General features: G+C 35.8%; 2 non-coding genes across 2 annotated transcripts; one reads left to right on the forward strand and one right to left on the reverse strand.

The window, feature by feature from the left end:
• Window positions 1–414: 414 nt before the first annotated feature.
• On the reverse strand, window positions 415–716 carry LOC149024020 (signal recognition particle RNA). The gene has a single exon (XR_016171928.1).
• A 16,285-nt stretch (window positions 717–17,001) lies between these two features.
• Window positions 17,002–17,087, forward strand: TRNAM-CAU (transfer RNA methionine (anticodon CAU)). The gene is given in 2 exon segments: window positions 17,002–17,039; window positions 17,052–17,087. It is a non-coding gene; the product is annotated as a tRNA-Met (tRNA).
• The last annotated feature ends 5,442 nt before the right edge of the window (window positions 17,088–22,529 follow it).

The following is a 22,529-nucleotide window of genomic DNA, read 5'->3' on the forward strand; positions in this document are numbered from 1 at the left end:
AATATTGAATCCTGGTTCCGCCCTTGAGTGGCCATAACATTATCGAAGAAAAACGTGACAACAAGGAGCCTTCAAGCCCAATATTGGGAATAACAATTGCAAATGAGGGGTTTGATATCTTACCAATGACAATTGTGATGTTTGATGGTGCAAGCGTCGATTTGAAGCTTTTAGAAGATGTATGGAATTAACCATGGTTATAAGGCAGGGTGTGGAATTAATCATCACAACATTTGTAGCTAAAAAGCAGGTATTTGGTCAAATAGAGGGGCGGCCTTTTTCTACATGTCATGAATTAAGAAGAGATGCAGAGGCTTGACATGGATTCAAAACTTCCATGTTTTGAATTATTTGCTAGAAGAATATAATTGACTTATTACCTAATAAAGGTGTATATCATTGTTGAGTATAAAAAAAGGTGATTGTTTGATTGGGACCATCTCTTGGGGCACCTGGGCTGAAGGTACGTCGATTTGTTATCCTTCCACCATCAAGAGCGAGAGGTTCTCACTGCTCTGTGAAGCCAGCCTGGTGCATTACCCTCCACTTTAGGAACCATGAAGCCTAGGCCTTCGCCCAAGCTACAAAGCTCAACTCCCAACTTGGAGAGGGCAAACCAATTGATGCACCTATCAACCCAACCCAACAAGAGTTGGACCAACATTCAATCACCTAAATGCCCCACTTGGATACAAGCTCACGTTACTGAGCTCGGCAATATATGATTGTAGAGCTTAGATTTATAAAGAGGCAAACATCTCGGGAGTTTTTCAATGTGGGACTAAAAACCAAAGCATGTGAATTAAAAATTACGTTCTAGATGATGACTTTGGAAATTGGAATATGAATATTTTATTTTTTTAATGACTCACTGGGACAAGAATATTTTATTCTTTACTCGATTTTTTGACTTGAAAGTTATTTCTAAACAATAGCCATTTTTTATGTTCATGATTCTCTAGATTTTATTATTATTATTATTATTTTCTACTTTTACTTTAGACTTCCCCATGAACTTATCAAAAAGGTTACCGATCTTATTTTTCTTATCAAGTTTTATCTTCTTCCTTTTCTTTTGAGTATTTTATTCTTTTTTCTATTGGGTTTATTAGTTACTATTTTTCCAATTCATGATTGTTAAAATTCTTTTTTGCTTTTTGACTTCGCCATGAACTCTTGGGAAGGTGTTTTTATTTTTATTTTTATTTTTATTTTTTAATCCAATAAAAATATACTTTGTGTTTTAGATATAATATAACTTATAATTTTTTCCTCCATACCTCTCTACCATATATTTAGGAGGAATTCATCTATGAGTTTTTTTAGTTCACTTTATCAATGCTCAGACCGGAGTGGAGCTATCCTAGGCCATGGCCAAGGCCAAGGTGGCCATGGCCTATGGCCTGCCCTCTCTCCTAATTTTTGAAATTTGCCTATAGATAGACCCTTTTGTTCCTCTTACTATATGTGAAATACCAATATTTGCCCTTAATCCTGAATTTTTGAAACTTTCCTAGAAAGACCCCTCTAGACCTCTTTTCATGTGTAAAATACTAACAATTGCCCCCCTCTCTTCTGCCCTTGATTTTTAAAATTTTCCCTTGAGTGACTGGCTTACTTTTCATGTCTAAAATATGTAAAAACACTTGACCCTCTTTTCATGTGGTTTCATTATCTATCCCTCCAATATTAAATCTTGACTTTGCCTCGATGTCAAAGGTGAACTCTCCTTTTAAATGTATGGTGGAAAAGAATGAAGGAAGGACAATCTTTAACCATATCAAGATAATGTTGCAAGGTATGGTCCACTTTATCAATGCTCAGAGATGGACTTTCTCTTGAATGTGTGATGAAAGACTCTAAGGGAAGCACAATCCTCTACCCGTCAAGATAGAGAATCTAGACTTGGGACAAATCTGGTCCTCCATGGGTTGTGGGACCCATCTTTGGTATATGCGGCCGACATCCTATGAACGATTTGGGTTTGTTCCCTCCCGTGAAAGCTCCTTACACATTGGAACTATTCAATTCAATAACTTGGTAATGTATAACGTTTTCAGATTCTTCCTGAATTACATTGGCTAAGGAGTTTCTGGATTCCTCATTCCTTCTCCAAAAGCTTCCGAAAGCAAACTCTCCTTGTTGGCACAAATCTCCCAGAACCTTCTCAATTTCGGAAAGAGTGAGCTCACAACTTTGATCGGAATTGAAAGGAAACCCTCTTGTCCTAACTGTCGAAAGATCTCCTTGGACACTCAACAGTTTCGATATGTATGAAACTCCATCTCTCCCCCGAGTCTTCTCTCCTTTCTTTCTCTTTCCAATTGTTTTTAAAGCAAATCTTTTTGAGATTAGCACCAGTTTGCAAGGAAGTCTGAGCAGAAGAAAGTTGATCTGAAAGATGAAACAGGGGAAACAACAAGAGATGACAATGCAGTCAGCAGCAAGCATGTTTGGATCCTCCATGATACAACTGGGATTGTTTGGTGGAGAACAGAGGAAGACGGTTAATAGGAATTGTTTCTTGTATAGAGATTATGTCATTATCTATCCCTCCAATATTAAAACTTTCTTTGCATACTCCCTTGTAGTCGACCATCGTGTTCATTCTTTCCCTTCATTCATATATAGTCTCCTTTTTTTGTGTAAATACGTATTTTTCATTTTAAGAGCTTGCATTTTGTTGGGAAAAACGGTCACTGTCATGCTTGTTTTTGAATAATGGAGATATACATCAAGAACTAAATGTAAAATAATATGTATTATAATAGTAACGCATCCAAACAAATGAATATATAACAATGCAATACATTTTTAACATAGAAAACTCTTACAATGTGAAGGGAAAAATACCATGGTACCATGGCCAAGTAAATTTTCATCATGAATTAGATTTTTTTTTTTTTTTTTTTTTTTTGTATAAATTCACATTCTCCATTTTGTCTATCCAAAAAGAAGTTATATAAGAATTTATTTTTGGTAAAAATATGAAAAATCATTTGGTTACTTTTGTTTAAAATAAATTATGGAATAAAATAAAATTTGATAATAAAAGATAGTAAAAATTGAGAATGAACTTTTAGGATTTGGGAGTGATAAAAAGGAGAAACAATAGGATTTTCATAAAAAGAATGTATGTTTAATAATATACCCTCAATTTGCATTTGAATTTTAAGTGACTTGTGTAAAAATTAATAGAATGATTTTTGAACCAATAATTCATCATAGAAAAAAGTTTATCAAGGATTTTGGTTTATTTTCCCCCCTTCTATTCTTTAAATAAAAAATAGAATTTAAAATAGACACCAAACAAATTAAAAGAATGAAAAATGTTAGAAAAATGAGAATGGGAGTGGACACCAAAAAGGCCCTTAGTAATGAAATTTTAATATTTCTTCTAGGTACACTTCAAGGTGTTAATCAGTACGGTTTTGGTAATTTGGTACAGTTTCAGTACGGTACCAACTTTGAATATTGAAAAATCAGAACCGTACCTTACCAAATTTAAATGGTACAGTACGCTTTCGGTATTTAATTGGTACGGGAAAACGGTTTAACCACGGTATCTAGTGCGATACACTTTTGTACAAACAAACCCATGCCACTTTTGCTATTAGTTCATTAAGATCTCAATGAAATTGCGACCAAACAATTGATTTGATATTAACAGAGACAAAACAAGTAAATCTAAGAAGAAGAGCAAAGTACAAAAGAAAAACTAAATAGGGAATTATAGATAGGGTAAATGTGAAGTGTTTTCATTATAAAATTACATTTATATCTCTTAATTTGGTACGGTACCAATTCAGTATGGTTTCGGTACATACTGACGGTATGAGTACCTAAAACCGAAACCTTACCGAAGAAACGGTTTCAGTATGTGCCATACCGAATTTTGAAAGGTATGGTGCGGTTTTAGATGGCGCGGTTCGGTACGGGTAAACGTTTTCGATACGCAATTGACACCCTTAAGTACACTAGAGTTAACATAAACATTAGTAACAAAATAACACATATTTTTGGATACCAAGCAATTTACCAACTTAAACGGATTGACAAGATAATAATACTCCCACCTCAAACCTAACATAGTAATGTAAGCATAAAAAGGCCAAAAATACATTATCTTCTTTCTTCTATAGAGATTATGTCATTAGAGTATAACAAGTCTAGTTCCAGTACTATTTAGTGCAGAATATAACTTTATCTTGATTTTCTAAGATTATTACTTATCTTGACTTTCTATCACAATACATTTAGGGGAATCTATCTTTTCAATATTCAGAAGTGAGCCATGCTCTTGAATGAGTGATGGAGGTGACATTTGGATAGAATTATCACCATCCAATTATACATCTAGAGACAATACTTTTCATTCTTTCCTTCCTCTCCTCTTCTTTCATATGAAGATTAGAGACAAATTGAAATATGCAAAATCTTTGTTTCCCTAAAATTAGAATAAGTTATTAAATGTTTTTCTTTTGCACAAAGATCTTGTAATACCATCTTCATTTGTGACAATAAAAAAGTGGTCCTTAAGACCATCTCCTAGATAACAACTCACATAACTAATCTATCTTATTTGCCCCCTCCAATCTGTTAGCTAATTGATTGATAGTCAAAAATAATCTACAACCTCCAATCTGCTAGCTAATTGATTGATCCTATACCTTCTTAATTGATTGTAAATACATTTTTTATACATTTTATTTTAGGTAGAAGTTTTTGTACATCTCATATATATACATCTTAAGGTATTGCAATAAAGTGTCCCAATTTACTACCCAATATGCAAGTTTAACATGGTATCATCCTAAGCTAATGTTCTTCGGAATCCTTTCCCCATGTTATACTTATTGAGGCTTTTGCAGCCCCTACTGCACCACGTATAGCATCTTCAAGTGAAAGTGATCAACAACTACATTCATTGATTCCTTATGGTACTCATCCTTAATTTAATAAATTTCATAAGTAACCTGATGTGTTTCAATACTACTTCTGCCACTACTTGGATATTGGAGTTAGGTGCAATAGATCACATTGTATTTGATCTTCTTTTTCCTTCTTTTTCCCTACCAATTCAAATCCCAACCCCTCATTTTTTTTTTTATTGCACTTCCTGATGGGTAGTCCATGTTCCTCATGTTGGTACTATTTGTTTACTACCTCATTTGCTTATCCATAATGTCCTCCATGTGTCTTCTTTTAAGCATAATATTATTTCCATTAGTAAGCTAACAGCTACCACCAATTGTTCTATCACATTTACTTATGCTTCTTGTGTATTTTAGGACCAACAATCGATGAAGATTATTACAATGGGTAAACATTTTGGTGGTCTCTATTACCTGTACTTACCTTCTCCTCCATCTTTTGTTGTCTCTGCTGCCCATGGTAGACATTATGACCTTTGCATTGGGGATTAGTCCACCCTAGTTTCAGCTCAACGTCTTCTTTCAAGTGTTTGGATTCTAACATTGTATTATCAAAAAAATGTACTTGTACTATCTGTCCTTTGGCAAAACACATGTGACTACTGTTTCCTAATAGCTCCATTTATACTTCCTCTTGTTTTGAATTGTTACATCTTGATGTTTGGGGACCACATCGCTTAACATCTATGTTTGATGCCCGTTATTTTTAATAGTTGTTGACGATTAATCATGAAGTACTTGGATATATTTAACGGCCTCAAAAAATGAGGTGAATCATTTCATTCTTCAATTTTTTGCTATGGTTCAAACTCATTTTAACACTCATAAAATGCATTCATTCCGATAATTAAAGTTTTTAATGCACCCACCAATCAATTTTTGGCCTCCCATGGTGTTCTCCACCAATCCAATTGCAATTCCACCCCTCAACAAAATGGGGTTGTAGAACACAAACAACGACATTTATTAAATAGTGCAAGAGCTTTATGTTTCCAAGCTCATTTGCCATTAGAATTTTGTGGGGATTGCATTCTTACTGTTTGTTACATCATAAATCATCTTCCCATCTTCCCATCCCTGTACTTCATGGTAAGACACATTATGAGGTATTTTTAATAAGATCCCAACCTTTTCCCATATGGGTGTGTTTGGTTGTTTGTGTTTTGCTAAGAGCATGACTCCATTACATAAATTTGATAAAAGGGCCTCTCCTGGAATTTTTATTGGATATCCCTATGGAAAAAAAAGGTTATCGCATCTTTGATCTGTTGTCCAAAAAGATAATAGTCAGTTGTGATGTTATTTTTCTTTATTCTTTCCTATCTTCCACATCTCCTGTTGGTTCCCCTGTGTAACCCTAACCATTTCAGAAACTGCATTTGAAACCGATAGTATTGTCCACACTCTACCAATGGAACCTAGTCAACCCACACTTCCTATTTCCCCACCACCCATTGTTCTTAGTGATAGTCTGAAGTGATCACAACGGCCCCCAAGGTATTTACAGGATTATGATTGTGCATTACCCCCATCCCAATCATCTTCATCCTATCATGGTTTAGGTACACCACACCCTTGTTTAATTTTTTACATTATTCCCATTTCTCCCCACCCCATGTTGTTTTCCTAACTTCACTTTCAGATGTTGTTGAACCTATGACATTTGTTGAAGCAATGAAAAGCCAAGAACGGCTGATGTTATGCAATTTGAAATTGTAGCCCTATCCAATAACATCACTTGCTCACTTATTCCATTACCACATGGCAAAAAGCCCAATGTCTCTAAATGGGTTTATCACATTAAATAGAATTCAGGTGGCACCATTGAGTGTTACAAAACTCGTTTGGTGGCCAAAAGATACAATCAAATTGAAGGTGCGGATTATCATAACACATTTTGTCACACCCCATCTAGCCAGTTTCGGACATACCCGAATATCCGTGGGGGTGACAACACTATAGGATCAATTTCACAGCCAATCCATAACAATACAATACCATATAACATAATCCAAGAGCAATAGAATTAAAGTCTCAAATGATTAAGTTATTACAGAATCATAATCAAAGTTAATGAATTCAAAATCAGAGTGTAAAATAAAGAAATTGTTTAACAGCGAAAGTCTGAGTATTGTTATCAAAGAAAGTTAAGAGTCTAAGTAACCCCTGCTTAACAAACAACTACAGAATGTAACTAATCATGACTAAGGCAACTACTTCCTCCAACGACATCTCCAAAGCCTCAGAAGGGTTGGACTCATAAGCACAGTCCAAGCAAGGACACAACTCTCCATGTACCTCTGTGTCCTACCCCGCTGGTCCCTCATAAGACTCTTTATAACCTATAGTAGAATCTAAGAGAAAATATATATATAAGAGATAATTATTGTTGCCCCCCTATAGTTTGATTTTATTACTAATAAAACCCTATTCTTTATGATATTACTGTTGCCCCCTTCCTTATGACGGTGTTAAGTAGCCATTAAGTTTGAATATGTAATGTCTAATTTGCCCTTCATTAAAATTAAGAAATCAAAAGACGATGCTATCCATTTATAAAAACGATATTAAATGTCAATTTTACCCTAAACTTCATTTATTTGAATTAATGAAATGGGCAAAATCCGAATTTGATTTGGTTTCCCGCCTTCAATAAGCTTCAGTTATTTTGAATTAAAGAAATGGGCAAAATCCAAATCCGATTTGGTTTCCCACCTTCACTAAACTTCATTTATTTTGAAAATATTTTAGATGATATTTAGTTTCCAATTTGAGTTGAATTCAATTTTCCTTCCTCTTCGGTTTTTATTTGAGTTTTATTCAATCATTCTTTCTTTATTTGGTGGTTTTTTTTGTAGAATAAAACGGATTATAGTTATTTTTTTCTCCCTTAATTAAGGGTACTACTGTAACTTGACAAAAGGGTAAATAAGTAAAGAGATAAGTATAAGGGTATTTTAGGATTTTTGAGAAAATATAAAGGTGCCATATCATTAGTAAACTAACGGAGCTTAACGGTAGGGGGGCAATAGTAATTGTAGACAAAGTTAAAGGTTGGATTAGTAATTTTGAAAAGTACATGGGATACAGTAGTAATAAAATCAAAGTACAGGGGGCCAATAGTAATTATCCCTATATATAAATAAATGAGTTCCTTAGAATTCAATGAGATTAACATAATCATAAATTGCGCATTTGTCGCACACATAAATATGTCATATAATATAATGAGATAATAAATTAATATGCAAGCATGATCCTAGAATCTAACAAATGAAGTCTCCATGGTAAACAAACATTAAGTCACAACATTAGCCTCCTCTAGGCAGTCTCGTCACTCTTCCTCACGACACTCAAGCCATTTTTTGGGTTCTTTGCGGCAATGGGATTAAGTCACATTATATTGTGGCTGGGGATTAGGTCACCATTCTTTCTCACCAACACCATTTTTTTCGAGAACTGGCACATGTTAAGGATAAGTCTAGCCCAAATGCAAGGTCAATTATGTCTCGTGCTACATGTGGTCTAGATACCTTTCCTCATGCTTCGTGCCTATTTGATCCAGTATCTTTCTCCACCTAGGAATTATATTACTCATGGCATTCAAACCATCTTTTGGAGTACCATTCCTTAACCCTATGGTCATCCGCATATATTGGGGTAGATGCCTCTCATATCTCCTCATGGCACTCAAACCGTCTTTTGCACGCCCTATGAGCCCAACCCTGACATATGCAACTCTACCACTACATGATAACAGTGGCATGTACGACGCTCACAGGACCCAACCACTGCCCATCACAGGTCATTCAACTTTAATACCCCTGCTGAGAGGGTAGTCTCACTCATCAAGGTTACTAACCAATACATTTAGACACTTATTGACCATGCACCTAGTGAGTCTAAGTGGATGCATAGGCATAAGGAGTAATGGGTAAATCCACAACCTCGGGTTGGTGTATATATATAATATTCTACCACCAAACTTTCAACACATTAAATTCACAATCATCATCTAAATGAATCAAATAGTAATATAAACATAAACGTCAAATTACCTTTTATTTGTGCAAAGTCTCTCGCAATTCATAAGAAGATATTTGACATTTGTAATAACAAAAAATAGAATCAAGTCAAATACACAATATAAGATAATGTGTTCCTCACCTTTCAATGACAAGAATGATCTCCAAATGTCCAAGAAATCCACAAATTCAAGACTGTAAATAAGATACAAGTAGCTTAAGAAACATAAAGACTAAGTTAGGTTTAAGTTGGAAATCAAAACAAGTGTCATACGAATCCAACTTGCGCTCTCGGATAGGGGGCGACAAGTCAAGCCTCCCAAGGCAGGTCAACCGCCCTTGGTTGTCTACCCCTTGGATGAGATCAAATCACTCTATTTTGAGCTCTTTTCAAAATCAACTCTTTTTTTTTTTTTTTTTTGGGGGGTTGTTTGGGACTTTAATCAGATAATAGTATTATCCCAAAAACATCTTCCAAACATTCCAATTAGTTCTTAATAAAAAAAAGCCCCAATTTGATTATCAGAGAGCAGCCCACGGGCATCTCAAAGAGGATGAATTGGGTTCAAATGGAAAAGATAAAATGATTCATCACTTAATAGGTTTGGAAAACATAATGGGGAACAAGAATGAGTTTTCAATTCATCCCAACTTCTACAACTACCATCAATATTAAAAACATCCATCATAAATACTATGAAAAGTAGTTGGAATGAAGGGTTTCTTCTTTTTACCTTCACATGCAATTATCCTCCCAAACCTTGCTTTGGCATTGCTTCACATGCAAGAATCTCCCTAAATTACAAGGTCTTCTCCTCTCCCACGCTTTTAGCCTCCCATTAGCATAAAAAAAAAAAAAAAAAGAATAAAACAAAATCAATTATGAGGTGAGAAAGCAACAAAATAGGGTTTTTTTTACTCAAATTCCTAAAACTGCCCTTTTCTTGGCAGGGGGCGGTTGGTCAAACCAAATCACCCACCCCAATCAACCAGCCCTATATCTTTCACATGCTAAACCATTTTTGATGGGCTTCAACGTGTAAAATCCTCTAAACATTTCTAGATCAATTGTATACTTTGCCTTGGCATTGGAGTCCTCCAACATAGGTTTTTGTGCATGCCAAAATTTCCTTTTTATGCCTTCCGGATTGACTTTCTTTCTCCTCTTGAAATCAATTAGGGTGACCGGGTCTTCTTCTAGTTCATCCAAGTCCATAAGTTTGATTTTCGAACTTCCAGTCTCAACTCAGATGGTCCAAAGTTGCTTCTACTTGCACTTTAGGTTTGTAGACTTGAAACGATGGGTTATCGAGTTAGGATTTTAGAGGATTTTATACATTTGCCCTTGTGGTGAAACTTGTAATTGTACTTGTCCTTCTTGCTCTTGCTACTACACGTGGCTAGACTTTACACCAAATGGATGTTCACAATGTGTTCCTCCAAGGAGATCTTGATGAAGAGGTTCACATGGTTCCCCCACCAAGTTATCGTCAAAAGGGGGAGAACCTAGTGTGTCGCCTACATAAGTCTTTATATGGACTCAAATAGGCCTCTAGACAATGGTTCACTAAGTTCTCCACTAGATTACATGAATTTGGATTCTCTAACCCCAAGTGGACTACTCTTTGTTCACATTGAGACATCGAGAGGATGACATTGTCATCACTGGTTCTAGCAATACTTTGATTCAATCTGTCCAAGCCATGATTCACCAACATTTTTACATTAAGGACCTTAGTACGCTCAAGTGTTTTTTGGGTATTGAGGTTACTCATTCTACCAAGGGACTTTATCTTTGTCAAAGGAAACATGTCATAGATATCTTATTTGATCGTGGGTTTACTGGCTCTCGTCCCACCGATACACCAATGGAGCAAAATCTTAGATTGACAGATTTAATGGGTGATATTCTTGCTAACCCTAGCACTTATAGACGCTTGGTTGGTCAATTAATCTATCTAACTGGTACTCGGCCTTACATTGTGTATGTGGTAAACATTTTTAGTCAATTCATGCACCAACCAACCTCATTTAGACATTGCTCATCGACTTCTACGTTATCTTATGGCTACCCCTGGTCAAGGCTTGTTTTTTTTTCTATTGATTCAACACTTCACCCTTAAGCATATTGTAATTTAAATTGGGCCACTTGTCTAATGACTTGTCGGTCTACAATTGGCTATTGTACCTTCCATGGATCTAGCCTTGTTTTGTGGAAGACAATAAAACAACCTACAATATTCCATTCTTCAGATGAGGTTGAATATCGGGCAATGGTTGTTGCCACATGTGAACTCACTTAGTTATCTTACCTATTATGTGACATTAGATTGCCTGTTCTCCATCCAATTCCTTTACGTTGTGACAATCAAGCCGCTCCCCACATTGCTGCAAACCCTGTCTTCCATGAGCGTACAAAGCACATCGAGATCGATTGCCATGTTGTATGAGAGAAGCTTCAACTACGTCTTATTCAGCCAGTCAAAATTGCCAAAAGTCAACAAATCTCTGATGTTTTTACTAAATCACTTGGGCGTGAACACTTTGATCAGCTTATATCCAAGTTGGGTGTTCGAAATCTCCATGCTCCAACTTTGGGGGAGTCTTAGCATGACAACTCACGTCACTAATCTACCTTATTTGCCCCCTCCAATCTGCTAACTGATTGATGGTAAAAATTAATTTGCCTTATTTGCTCCGTCCAATCTGCCAGCTAATTGATTGATGGTCAAAATATAATTTATATTAGCTAGTTAATTGATTGATTCTACACCTTCCTAAATGATTCTAAATACTTTCTTTGTACATTTCATTTTAGACAAACATTTTTTGTATATCTTGAATATATACCTCTTAAGGTATTGAAATAAAGTGTGTCAATTTACTATATATATTCCGCCTCTCTTTATGGTTGATGTTTCCTTATTATCGTCCAAGTTTCTTGGCTTAAATTGTCTTACTTAATGGAATTGCTTTTTAATTCTTGATATATAATGAAACATCAACCATAAAGAGAGGCAGAATATTCCACCATGATCTAGAAAAGGATAAGTGACAGGCTCCCTTTGCTAAAAAGTTAGCAAAAGTATTGCTATATCTAGGAATAAAATTAAAGTGCACAAAAGTGAAGTCATTAACAATCCTACGAATTTCAAAAACCAAACTATGATTTATCTAATCAAGCAATTAGTTAAATCCTTAGAGAGCAAGCACCACCGGTAGACAATCTGAAACTTGGATGTTTGAGACACCCAAAGATTTGCCTAATAATAGTCCATCTCTAATTGTCAAAAGCTCAATAAGTGTAGTAGAGCTTGCACAACCATTCTTGCAATGGGCAGCAATAAAACCTCCTTTAGCATCCCAAAGTATATGCATCCCTGACCTCCATTGTGAGTATTGTAATCCCATGCTCCATCGACATAAATTTGGAAATAATCCACTTCCTCCAATGGAGCATCCATACTAGGAGTTTGAAGGATTCTGACATGCAAGGGGCTATCAGTGGTGTTATAGATATCTACACAAAGAGAAGCAAAATGATTCATGGAGTAGAGAACCAAAGCATCAATACCACAAAATAAAGCTTTATTTCTAGTATACCATATACACCAACATAAATCACTCCAAATTTGATTTATTCTATTTATGTCATCACAATCCTTAAATTTTTCTTGAATAAAATTAGTCCAATCATGAAAATGTGAGCCACAAAATTATCCTGTATCAAGCATTAAAGGCAAAAGTTCCCAACATGTTTTTGCATGTGGGCGAAAAACAAAGGAAAAGTATCCTCTATTGTGCACATCTCCCTGCTGTGCATAGCAGTGTGGCACCACAAATTGACACGTGGCTTATTCTTAATGAACGGCTCAAATTAGAAGGCAGGGTTTTAAGTGAAAGTGACCCATCTTATGACCCATTTTAACAAAAAAATAACCATTTATTAGACCCGGTTCTCAATATGGTTGCCCAAGACTTGTTTCCAAGATTCTCCCATCGTTCCTGCGACTCCATCTTCTTCCCTCGATCTTCTTTCTCTCTCATTGTTGGATGTATTTTCTCCTGCAGGTAAGGTCTTCTCCTTTTGATTTGCATATGTCGAATCCACTGTAGAAAAGTTCTTCTTCACTGAGAAAATTTTGCCACTAGAAGCGGCTGCAACACCTTCTTTGGATCTTCTTTTGGCCACCCAGATTTTGCAGGTTCTCTTATTTTTTTTGTTCTTGTTCTTGCTGTTCTTCTTGAAATCATGCAAAGATAATAGTGATTCATGAAGTAAATTGACAATACATTTGGTTAAGATCAATGATACAACACATTCATGAACCATGTAATATTCTACTAGAAGAAAAAATTTCAACAATATTATATGAAGAAAAAACTGCATGCAAAGCTCAATTGAAGGGATGATACATCAAAGAAGATAGAACAAAGCATATTTTATCGAAATTCTTCTTCACTCATGATCTTCAATGAAATGGTAAAATCTATGTTCATTGAATTCGTTCAAGTGATAAACTTGACAGGTTTATTTACTGAGGCGTTGCCTACTTCAAATTTTGAGAAGCTGGTATATGATATTGGAGTGCACGTCTTCAAAGATACTCAATGATGTTTTCATCAGGGGGAGTAAAATACGTACTACACTCTTTTTCCCTTCACCATGGTTTTGTTCCACTGGGTTTTTCTAGTAAAGTTTTTAATGAGGCAGCTACCAATACGTATTATTTATATGTGTATACTCTTTTTCCTTCATTAATATTTTTTCCCACAGGGTTTTTTCTTAGTAAGGTTTTAACGAGGTACATTATCTATTGATGGACATCCAAGGAGGAGTGTTATAAATAATATTTATTTATGGATGTCCATTACCCCCAAAGAGATTGTACTTCCAATTGAAGATCTCAACTACCTTAGGATGCAATATTGGTGAAGATCACAACCATCTCATTACACAATGTTGGTAGTCAATATTTCCATTCTATGCACATTCTATCTTGGGTGGTAATCTATCTTTCCATATCAAGATAATCTTATTGTGTGAGAGAATCATATATTGTATTTCTTTGTAGACTCTGATATTACCATACCAGAGAAGATGGTAGTTCCATTATAAATATGTAATGACTAACTCAATATAAGTGTTGAACTGATCTTGTAATTTTTCTTTGTATTCTGTATTTTTTTCTTTATTTTATAACATTTCCCACCTTTTTCTTTCATGATTTCTTAAAGTTTTCCTCCCACAATTTTGACCTTTTATGCTTTATTCATATATATATATATATATATATATATATATATATATATATATATATATATATATATATATATATATATATATATATATATATATATATATATATATATATATATATATAAAATATAATTTACTTATAATTGTGTTATCTATATTTTAGTCCTTCTATTAATTTAACTAAATTTTTAATGTGCATCCCATGTTAGAATGTAATAAAATAATTTAAAGGTGGGACCCATAGTGGGTCCCACATCAGCCCACATAATATGTATGGTGAAAAGACATTAATGCTTGTTCAACGGAGAGGTGATCCAGATTCATTATTCGCCCCCCTAAATGTTCAATCCTAGCTTCGCCCTTGCCCTTGCCAACATGTATAAGTTGCCAAAAGAAAACTTTGAATTTAGGAATAGAGAGCTGCAAGAAAAACTTCCACCAAGCAGTAAATGCATTACTCAAGGAGGGATGCTTAGACAAAACCAATGCTTGACTAGCTAGCTTTAGATGTGAAAATTCCAAAGGATTACATATCAAATTTCCAAAAATCACTAGTTGTAGTAAGAGAGATAGAGGTAGTTAGATTAACAATGGCAAATTCGAAGCAATTATTAATATCCAAAAGTCAAGGCATGCTGGTTGTCCACCATCTCAGCAACATTGGTATCCCTAGGTAGAGGATCAAAGTTAATTAATCTCAACAATCTTATGATTCGAAATACATTATACCCATGGATCAAACTAGAGTGACATATCTTTGTGATCCCCCAAATATATGAAAACCATTCTTGCAAACTAAGGTACAAAAGAGCATAAGCTTTTCCAAGTCTTTGATCTAAGGCTTTTGGGTAATTTGAGGATTAAATAAGGAGGTGGATGGAAAATATTTAGCTTTAAGAATCTGACACCACATAGCATAGGGACTTATGAGAAGCCGCCATCCCTGCTTCAGGAGTAAAGCTTTGTTAAAATTCTCCATCTTCCTAAACTCGAGACCTCCCAACTATTTGGGTAAGCAACACTTATCCCAGGCATGAGAGACAACTTCCTTCCATCTTGAGGAGCACCCTACCAAAAACATTGATAAATCCTATCCAGTTGTGCAAACAATTTTGGAGAAAGCAAGACAATTCATATGATACAAGGGGAGGGATTGGATAATAGATTGGATTGGAACACCTCTTCCTACACATGACAGGGACTTGGATTTCCATGTCGGGAGCTCCCTATGCATCTTAGCAAGTAATGGTTTGAGATTACTTAGATTTGGCTCTAGAAGGTTCCTAAATAACAACATTCTTGTTCATCTCTTTAAACCCCAAGAGCTGAAGGAGTCCAGTCCTGTCTGCAAGAGCCACATTCCTACTAAAAAATGCCTCACTCTTCTCCGAATTGATGACTTGGCCAGTAAGGTTAGAAAACAGTTGAATCACTACTTTCACAGCCAGGACATCCTCCTTATTGGCTTGACAAAAAAGGACAAAGTCATCAATGAAGAAGAGATGAGTAACCTCAAGGGCCCTCCTAGCTACCTTAATGCCTTTAAAGAGATTCAAGGATCTATATTCAACCAGAAACCTAAAGAAGAGTTCCATCATCAGGAGAAATAAGTAAGGGCTGGGGGTAGCCTTACCTAAGGCCATTGCTTCTAGTAAAACCCTGCAGCTTAATAGAGAAAGACAGTGGAAATCAGATGTTCCGGTCACAAGAGTGCAATATCTATGAGGGACCTAGATGTTGGATTTACTTATAATCAAACACTATAATAAAATTTATGGGTTGATCCACCGAAATACTAAACATATTTAAGGTAGAACAATCTAGAAATTAGGGTTCCTCATTGTTTTAAAATAAAAAAATTTAGGAAAAAATTTAGAGACACCCAAGATAATTGGAAGCATAAATACCCTAAGACTATGCCAAATTGGCGGTGACTCTCCCCAAAGTATTTCTTAAGTTTGCACCATAGTATACTCTGTTTAGCAAATTTTGTCTAGTCATAGTTAGATAATTTCATAATCCATATCTTGCCCTTAATCTTTTGTGAATTTACAAAGTTGTCTCTTTTAAAAAAGGAATTTTAAGTTTCATTTTCTTTCTTCCTCCGTTCGTTATTTTATATTATAAGATATAAGATATGGAATAATACAACTAAGGGTTTATTCATCATTTCCTTTCACTCATTAATGGTTCTAACAAAAAAGGTGGCCACTACCAATTGGGTATAGTTTTGGCATGTCTATGCTTTTAGCCAATTATCTTGGTCTCTCTCTCTCTCGCTCTCTCTCGCTCTCTCCCGCTTATCTTCTTCTTTTTCTTAAAGGTCAGATCCATAGGAGTATTTTGATTCCTCTTAGTACCTTAATTTAAGCTTTGTCCGTTAGTTATAAATTCAAAAGGTAAAGTTCGGTCACACTATTACTTGATTGATGGCCATCAAATTAGACATGAGCAATGCACTTGACAAATTGGAATGGAACTTTATAGAAAAAATTTGAAAAGTTTTGGCTTTCCAAAACAATGGACCAGGTGAATCATATTTTATATCTCTTCTACTAACCTCTCTATTCCTTTAAATGGACTTTCACATGTCTTTCCATCCAATTAGGGGTTTAGGTAAGATGATCCTTTGTCATTTTTCAATATTTTGTTTTGTGGAGCAAAGTCCTCTCTTCTTATCTTGAGTTAGCTAAACGTCAAAAAAGAATAAAAAAGGATAAAGCTAACAAGAAGGGGGAGAGATAGAGCCGTAATCACCTTGCTGATGACAAACTCACAGCTAGGGGTGGTGGCGCAGTTGGCTAGCGCGTAGGTCTCATAGCTGTCTGAGTTATCCTGAGGTCGAGAGTTCGAGCCTCTCTCACCCCATTTTTTTATCTAAATTATCAGTAATTTTCAACAGAAGCAATTTACTATTTGTTCTAATCTTGTTCTTTGAGAATAGGGTTTCAATTGGTATGGTACCAACTTTGAATATTACACAAAAAAAAAATTTTGAATACTAAAAATCAGAACCGTATACAACACGGCGGTATGCGATAAATTTGGTTAAACATGGTATCACAGCGGTATGCGATAAATCTGTTTAAACATGGTATCTAGTGTGATACAATTTTGGTAAACTCTTGCCAAACTTAACAAAACAAGTAGATCTAATAAATAGAGGCAAAACAAGTAAATCTAAGAAGAGGAGTGAAGGATGAAATGAAAAATTGAAACAGGGAATTAGGGATAGGGTAAAAAGGTAAAGTATTTTAATTGTAAAATTACATTTTATATCTCTTAATTTCGTGCGGTACCAATTCGGTACGATTTCGGTACATAACAACGGTAGTCACGGTATGAGTACCTAAAACCAGAACCGTACCAAAGAAATTCGGTTTCGGTGCGTACCGTATTGTATTGAATTTTGAATGGTACAGTACGGTGCGGTTTGATACGGTTAAACAGTTTCAATATGCAATTGACACCAATTTTGAACAGTACAGTAAGTGGCGGGTTTGATACGGTTAAACGGTTTCGATACGCAATTGACACCCTTATTTGAGATTGGAGACAGTCCCTCTCTCTCTCTCTTTGCATAAATGGATAACTTCATCTCTTGCTTCAACTAACAACTAACACCCCACTAACCTAGTTGACTTTTTTTTTAACCAAATTGTAATTAGTTCAATTTCACAAGGGACTTTTTATTTTTTTGGTACAAAGGGGCTCTATTAACCAGGGGGATAGGGATATTAATATGCTTTAGAAAGAGTCAAACTCACGACCTCTTCACTAAGGGGTGTTGGTTTCTCCACTAGAATAGCTCTGCATTGGCAATTTCACTAGGGACTTGAGTCTAGTCCGAATAGGGTTTCTTTAGCCTAAGCTAACTATTGTTCATATGAAATTGTTAGCTGTTAGATGTCCAATTCAGTTATTCTTTTTTTTTTTTTTTTGAAATTGGCGAGTTGATCTTATGTAGGGGAGGGAGAATATATTACTAATATATGTGCCGTTGGATGGGTGCAAACCCAAGACCTCTCCATGAGAGTTTGGATTGTTAACCACTCAACTAACCTACCATTGGCGAATTCAATTCAATTCAATCATTCTTGTTAGAATGTAATTTCAAAATAGCATGAGATGAGATGGCACTTTTCAGATGCATTATAACATTACTTTCTTTAATATTTAATTTACCTATACCATTGGAAGATTTCAATGAATAGAGTCTCACAAGATACATGAGAACTCAACAATATATAATTGTATAAGATTTTATCATATAGAAGTAAACCCTAAATTATAGAGAACTGCAGAGAACATTTAGTCCTTCATTTTGTAAAGCTAGAAGGAATGGTCTAGATTGAACAACAACTATATGGGTTAGGATCTATCATCTATCCTTGTGACAATTTTAATTATCAAAAGTAAAATTAACTGCTCATTTAAGGGAGTCTATCTTGTTAATATTCAAAGGTGACCCTCGCTCCTGAATAAGTGATGGAGGTGACATTTGGATAGAATTATCACCATCCTGTTATACATCCAGAGACAATACTTTTCCTTCTTTCCTTCCTCTCCTATTCTTTCACTTGAAGACTAGAGACAAATTGAAATATGCAAAATCTTTGTTTCCCTAAAATTATAATAACTTAATATATGGTTTTTTTTGTTAAAAAATCTTCTGCTGTGCACATCTCTCTGCAATGCACAACAGCACGGCAGCAATGAGTGACACGTGAAAAATCCAAATTGAATGGCTAAGATTAAAATCTCTCTAAAACTAAGGTTAAATGGATCTAGTCTTCTACCCGCCATAAAAACCCGATTAAAACCTCTCTAAACCGTGTGCTCATCACTCGCTTCTCTTCTCTCTCTCTCGCACCGACAGGGTTTCACCGGAATCCTGTTCTTCTCATTGGCTTCAAAGACCTTCAAGAGGAACTGAGAAAGAAGCAGCACCAGCTAAATACAATAATGTTGTTGAGAAAGCTTCGATCTGCAAGTTCGAAGGTGGTGTATGAAGGTAGAAACTCTTATTCCTTCAAATTCAAGGATAACAGCAACGATCTCCTCAAAATTTCTCTCTCCTTGCTCATCTTCTTTCTCATTGGGTTCCTTCTTCTCTACTTCTGCTTCTTCCCTTCCAATTCCAACACTCAAAGATTCATCCACACTGTTACTCATGGAAAAAAGCGATAGAGTCTCTTACAAACACAGTAAAATATTTCTGTATAGTCGAGACCCCCGAATTCATCCATTAAAGCAAGACAGTGTAGAGACAGAGTAAAATTATCGATCCATGGAACTCGATGAACACTAGAACTTACACGTTTCAATTGTCCAAATTCAAACCCTGAATTTATAGTATCCATCATTCCACAATAAAAATCCACAGCGGATGAATTTCTGTAATGTACAGCACCTGAATTTCTCAGTGAAAGCAAGAGTTCAAAGATAGAAACAGAGTAACATTGCTGGTTCGTGTAACTTCCACAACATAATCTCAGACCTGAACAGAATTATAATCACAAGTAGGCGGTGGAGGCAGATTTAAATCAGGAATCTCACTGAGAAAAAATTCAGTTCCTGTCTGCGATGGAAGTGTGCAAGTGTTTGTGTACGATCTGCCGGCAAGATTTAATCTTGAACTACTCAGTGACTGCCAGCACCTGAATGTCTACACCGATATCTGCCCTCACGTCCCAACTGCAAACAGGGGACTCGTCAGCCTCTACCCAACTTGGTTCGCAAATGGTCTTCCATTGCTTCGGCTTCATCTTCCTCAAAATCAAAGAGTCATCATCACCCACACCACAAGGGAATGTGAGAGCAAACCTCCCCACCGGAGACATCCTTGATCACATGCCATGGGAATTCACCGAAGAGTTCTTCCCAACATTCATGAAAAGACTCGGGTTTCTTTTTTAGGTAAAAAGACCCGGTTGAATTTTTATAAAATGTTAGATCCAATAATTTAGGGGTTTTAATCTCAACCGCATGTTTTGCATTTTCCACGTGCCACTCATTGCTGCCGCACTGCTGGGCACTGCAGAGAGATGTGCACAGCAGACGATTTTTTCCCAGTTTTCTTTTGCACAAAGATCTTGTAATACCATCTTCATTTGATGACAACTCACATCACTAATCTACCCTATTTGCCCCCTCCAATTGGCTTTCCTTTGCACAAAGATCTTGTAATACCATCTTTATTGATGACAACTCACATCACTAATCTACCCTATTTGCCCCCTCCAATCTGCTAGCCAATTGATTGATAGTCAAAAATAATCTACTTTATTTGTTCCCTCCAATCTGTTAGCTAATTAATTGATGGTAAAAATATCATTTATGTTAGCTAACTGATTGATTAATTCTACACCTTTTTAATTGATTGTAAATACCTTTTTTTTGTACATTTCATTTTAGGTAGACATTTTTTGTATTTTGCATTTCATTTTAGGTAGGCATTTTTTGTATATCTTGTATATATACCTCTTAAGGTATTGCAATAAATGTGCCAATTTACGACCCAATATGCAAGTTTACGGTTTGAAATGTGACTAGTTAGAAAAGTCGTTCAAAGACTGCCATTCATAAGGCTTTTAAAAAGGGGTTTACAGGAGGGGTCCGGTGCTCACTTAGTGGCAAAAAGGTTCACTCAACAATATGGGCTTGATTATGAGGAGACGTTCAGTTTAAACACCTCGACACTGGCATGGCACATTTCCCTATCTTTCTTTAAATTATGACTTCAAGATGATCTGAACTGTTCAAGATGAAATTACTTTTCGGCAATGGTCAATGATGAAAAACTAGGTGCATTCAAGTAGAATTCTTCAGTGCTGCCGCACACCATACAAACTATGGTTTAGATCAAAATTTGTGGTCGAGAAAAAATATTGAACACTTGTTTCACTTCTTTTCGGATAAATGAGTTTCTTTTTGGTAGAATTTAACTGCGAAACGAGTTTTGATCTTGACTATAGGCTGCAATGCGCAACACCCAAGCAAAATCCGCAATTAAGACCTAAATACTATATGTAGTATATTTATTTTCACATAACAACTAAAATACTTTTCCAGAACATATGTAGGACACTAATGAGTGTAAAAAGGTGACTATTCGATTGAGAAAACCAAATTTTGTTGGATTTTGTTTTAAAAATATATAATATAATATAATATACTATTTAGATAAGTTTCAAAATCATTAAAACTCTATCTCCCTAGTTTTGTTTTAGGACTCTTGTTTCTATAGGACTCTTCTGGATGTATATTAGGTAATTTAATTTACCCTATATGTTTAGTCCCACATCGGATGGAGCTAATGATTATATGATTATATAATCATATATAGCTCCTAAGTGGGGTGTATGCTAGTAGAGAGCTATGTGTGGATCACACGCATGCAACGAGCTGGACCAAGTCGGGCGTGGTTGCAGTAGTGGTCCGTAGACCCTAGTCTAACCAAGCCATGGGGCACTATAATATTATATAAATAATATTAAGTGTCTATGATGGGACTTGGACTTGGGGTCGTGGGTCATGGATCTAGAAAACCCAATTTTGGGTTTTGCAGTAGGGAGGTGACTGATCATACAGTCACAACCCTTTGCAGGTGACCTTACGTACATGTGCAGCCCTCTGAAGGTGTCCATACGAGTCAGTAAATAGATGTTAAGCTCTGAACAAGATTCTATTCCGTTTTTGGTGAAAAACAGAATTTCGAAAATCTAGTGTTAGAAAATTCCTTCTTTTGTTTTCTTCATTCGGTGCTGTGTATTACCTTCAGATCTCCTTTGCAAGTAGACTCTGTTGGAGTGCTGCCTTCGGATCTAGGAGTTATTGTATCTTGGAGGTAAGAACGTCAAAGTCAAACCCAGCAGCATAAAGGGGGCGTTCAAATACCTTAAGGAAAAGTACGGTTCGTACACCTCAACTCACCTTGTGAAAGTTCGTGCTGTTTTCCTTTCGCTCATTCTACTACATTCGGGTAAGTGATTCTGACATAAAGAATACGTTATATATTTATTTCTTTTGATTCTGTAATTGGTCTGTCTGTACTGTGCCTCTGGTCTTCTGGTTCTAACAAATTTGGCACCAACTTGGATAGGGAAAACCAAATTTGGCACCTCCTAATCCAACCCAACAAGAGTTGAACCAACATTCAATCAGCTTGATGCCCGGCTTGGTTACAAACTCATGCTATAAGGAGGCAACCATTTTGAAAGTTTTTCGATGTGGGACTCAAGAGCCAAACAAAATGGTAGGGCCTTTGTTGCCAGATTCCGCAATAGTATTTGCTTGCCTTAGGATAAA

This window comes from Hakea prostrata, chromosome 2, assembly GCF_041222555.1.
Source record: "Hakea prostrata isolate BN-2017 chromosome 2, UWA_Hpros_2, whole genome shotgun sequence".
NCBI lineage: Eukaryota > Viridiplantae > Streptophyta > Magnoliopsida > Proteales > Proteaceae > Hakea > Hakea prostrata.